Source organism: Clupea harengus, chromosome 8 (assembly GCF_900700415.2).
Source record: "Clupea harengus chromosome 8, Ch_v2.0.2, whole genome shotgun sequence".
Lineage (NCBI taxonomy): Eukaryota > Metazoa > Chordata > Actinopteri > Clupeiformes > Clupeidae > Clupea > Clupea harengus.
In genome coordinates, this window is record NC_045159.1 from 23277259 (window position 1) to 23281768 (window position 4510).

Consider the following 4510-nt stretch of genomic DNA (forward strand, 5'->3'; position numbering starts at 1 on the left):
GCTGCTGGTACCACCTCTGGTGCGTTGTTATTATCGGTACTGTCATGGACAGAAAGTTCCGGCCTGCCAGAAGTTCCGGATGACGCAATGGATGACGTTCAGATCAGCTGTTTTGCTTTTTCACGTGAATGATATATAATCTTCATGGCACACCGAACATTACTATGGAATTACGCAGATAAATACGAGAAACATGATCAAATAATTTAATATCACCGATTCTGTTTATTTAAAGCTAGCTTTGGATGTCTGGAACTTAATTTTTTATTCTATCAGTTAGCTGCACTCTTGGCACTCTGAGGTATAGCTAGGTGCTACTGCTAACTAGAGGTGTGGAATTGCCACGTGCCTTCTCAACTTGTAATACAGCAAAACAACTGCGGTGATATTTAATTGCTGTATTGCAAGTTGAGAAGGCACGTAGCAAGTCCCCACCTCTAGTTAGCAGTAGCACCTAGCTATGAAGATTCTAGCTATATCATTCACGTGAAAAAGCAAAACAGCTGATCGTAACGTCTCTGTTGCGTCATCCGTTGCGTCATCCGGAACTTTTGGCAAGCCGGAACTTTCTGTCCATGACAGTACCATCTCTGGTACCACTGTGGCAGAATTGCTGGTACCACGTCTGGTACCACTGCATCTGCGCTCGTTGCAGATAAGTGCACACTGATATCACTGAGGTTGTGTTGCTGTACCACGTCTGGTACCATTGAATGTGGCTGTTTAGGCTCATTGTAATTTAGCGGTATTAATCCTCTCTATACCATGCCTGGCTTTCACAATTGCACAAACTGCAATGGTAAAATGCCCATAGAGGACAGCCACATCCTCTGTGTGGTGTGCCTCGGCCTGTCGCTTCAAGGGCAGACCCGTCCAGCTGTCCAAGCTGTGCCTCATTCTTCACTCGCACCCTGTCAAGCCGGGTGAACAAGGTCCTGGTAGCAATGGATCTGTGTCATCAAGGACATGTTCTGAGGTGGGTTCACAACGTTCACCCTGGGCAGCTTCACTTGAGACCAAAGTCGGTGAAAACAAGGAGTCTGCTTCACACCCCTCTGGTAAGAAACACAGGAAAAGGAAGCATGAGGCATACGAGGCTCTGGCCACTACAATGACTTCTTTGGCTAAAGAGGTGTCGTCGCTGGCTGTGAATCAGCAGTGGATGATGCAGCAGCTGACTGGACGCCCAGCCGCCCAAGGCGAGCATTCTGCTGGTGTCTCTTCTTCTCACTGGCCTGCCCCTCGGGGGGCCACTGATGACTGTGAAGGTATTTCACTGATTGCATCTGATAATCTTGAAGACGATTACATTGGCAACCGAGCTGCAACATCCCCTCATCCTTCGGATCTGAGCTCTGACCAAAGCTCATCCTCACATTCTGTGCCCCCTGACGCTTCTGCTGCACTCTCTGATGATGAGTTCATTGGCCTAATGTGCAGAGCTGCTAGGCGTATAAAGGTGGAGATGCCAGCTACAATGCAGGCCCCGCCATCTCAGTTTGACAGGACAAGAGATGCCACAAGTACACCATCTTCTCTCTCTGTGCTACCAGATTTTGTCAGGGAAATTACATCTGTGTGCCAGCACCCTGAAGCTGCCACCCCACCCATGAGGCAATGGGCACAGTTTGCCAACATCAACCAACATGGTTTTGGTGCATACCCAGCAATGGATGATTCCATAGCTGCTCTTGTACTACAGCCCTCGTGGGGAAAGATCCTTCATGCCCAAATAAGCACGACTGACAAATGGCTTAAGAGGACATTTTACAGTACAGCCTTTGGTTCACGTCTTATGAACACTACATCCGTTCTGGCGCTGTATCAAATGGAGCTCATAGAGGACCTCTCTGCTGCCCCCGCACAAGAGGTGGTGAAAGAGCTAAGGAAGGTCTCAGAGGTGCTGGTTCACCTTGCTAGAGGAGCAGCGCACTCCAGCGGGCGTTCCATTGCTTCATTGTGGATGGCTCGGCGACACCTGTGGCTGGCTCAGTCAAAGCTCCCAGAGCCTGACAGAAATACTCTGATGAAGCTGCCCTTCAGTCCTGGCTTTACCTTCGGGCCTGGAGCAGTTGCAATGCTCCTCCGTCGGCTCCACCACACTCTTCCTGACACTTTGTGCATGGAAACTCATGCGTTCAACGCCGCCAAAATTGTGGCTTGGGAAAATTGTTCTCCTGTTCCATGGGTACTTTCTTTAATAATGTTTGATTACCAGCTCCAATTCAAGCACCGTCTGCCCATGTTCAAGGGCATTCTTTTCTCTCACCAACCAGACCCACAGCGGCAACTGGCTCTTCAAAAAGAGATCGATACACTGTTGGAAAAAGGGGCAATCAGGGAGATAAAGCAGTGCGAACAGCAGAGTGGCTTCTATTCGAGCTACTTCCTTGTTCCGAAACGGGACAGTGGGTTCCGCCCAATACTAGATTTGAGACCACTGAATGACTACCTCCGGCCGTTACGTTTCAAGATACTCTCCACATCTCTGTCCACCCCGATCATCGGCGGTTCCTCCGGTTTGCGCTAATAGACAGAGCTTTCGAATTCAATGTTCTCCCATTCGGCTTATCTCTGGCACCCCGCACGTTCACAAAGTGCATGGATGCAGCTTTGAGCCTTCTGCGCCAACAGGGCATCAGAGTGCTAAATTACGACTGGCTGATTTGTTCACCATGAAGAAGGCACACCTTGTCGGACACAGCAGCGGTGGTAGCCCACTTGCAACAGCTAGGCCTGTCTCTCAATGTGGAGAAGAGCCAGTTGAATCCGTCACAACAAATCATCTTCCTTGGGGTAAATCTGGACTCCGTGACCATGTTAGCAGGTCTGTTGGACCAGAGGATTGTCAATTTGTATCAATGCCTTTCTCACTTCTCGGATCGAAGCAGTGTCCGGTCCCACGATTGCCAGAGGCTTCTGGGCCTGATGGCTGCGGCCTCTCAGGTGGTTCACCTCGGCCTGTTGCATATGAGACCCATACAAAGATGGTACTTGTCCAGGGCACTCCACCCTGTGAAAGATCGGAACAAATCCCTTCTGATAACATCGAGGTGCTTAAGGGCTCGCCACTGGTGGAATACACCCCAAAATCTGAGCAGAGGCGTTCAGCTAGGCAGGGTCTGCTGACGCGAGGTCTAAACCACCGATGCTTCCCTTTCAAGTTGGGGAGCAGTGTTGAACGGTGTGGGAGCTCAGGGAGTGTGGTATCCTCCATGGGACTCCGCCCACATAAATGTTCTGGAATTAAGGACAATCTACTTATCTCTCTGCCATTTCTTGCCGGCACTAAAGAACAAACATGTACTAGTGCGGACAGACAACATGTCAGCAATAGCTTACATAAACCACCAGGGGGGACTGAGATCTTCAGCGCTACACAGTGTGGCTCAGACACTCCTTCTTAGGGACGACAAACATCTCTCTTCCATCAGAGCAGTACACCTTCCGGGCTCATTGAACTCTGCGGCGGACCTGTTGTCAAGAGGCCGTCCGCATCCGAGCGAATGGAGGCTGCATCCAGGCGCAGTGCACCTGATTTGGGCTCGTTTTGGGAAGGCACACGTAGATCTTTTCGCCTCAAAGGAGTCGGCCCACTGCCCACTGTGGTTGTCCTTATGCGGAAACGAGGCTCCTTTGGGGGTGGATGCACTGGCGCACGTGTGGCCTCAGGGCCTCCTTTACGCCTTCCCTCCAACCTCACTCATCCCAGCAGTACTGGAGAAGACGAGGAGAGAGAACTTGGAGGTTTTGCTGGTAGCACCACGCCGCCACCAAGCACCATGGTTTGCAGAGATTCACAACCTCCTGTCAGGGGAGCCATGGGAAATCTCTTTGAGGAAGGATGTACTATCCCAGGCAGGGGGGCAGTTGTGGCATCCAGACCCATCTCTGTTCAATCTTTGGGTCTGGCCACTGAAAGGGACGCACTCCTGGCTCAAGGATTGTCCAGCGCGGTGACACAGACTTCGCAGATAGCTAGAGCTCCCTCTATAAGAGCACTGTATTCTTATAGGTGGGAGACCTTCAAGACTTGGTGCATACGCCGAAACGAATGCCCAAGGTCAGGTTTGCAGGAACTCTTTGAACAGGGCAGGTCCCCTTCGACCTTGAAGGTATTTCTTGTGGCATACAATATGAAGCAAAAGGCACAACTGAAACAAATAACAGCAACAAAACATGCTGCTAAATGAACAAAACTTTTTACACAGACGATGTCCTGGCAGATCGCATTGATACATCCATCAGCTCCAAAAAAAAAAAAAGTTTGACTCACCGAATCTGAGTGTATTTTCAGCCTGGTGTCGCCCTCGCACATGGTCACTTAAAAATGCCTGAGTTTACTGAGTCGGCTGACTCGTCGTGACCACGCAGACCCAGTTCGCACTCCCCACAGAGCTTTATGCACGATATCAGCCCCCCAGTACATAAAGATTCACCTCTGTCTGTTTGTTGTGCTTTAAAATGTACCGCTGACATGCACTATCTAGCTGTGCCATGATGTTGACCC

General features: G+C 50.2%; 1 pseudogene; it reads left to right on the forward strand.

The window, feature by feature from the left end:
- The first annotated feature begins 575 nt into the window (after window positions 1–575).
- On the forward strand, window positions 576–4251 carry LOC116221565 (annotated as a pseudogene).
- Window positions 4252–4510: the final 259 nt, after the last annotated feature.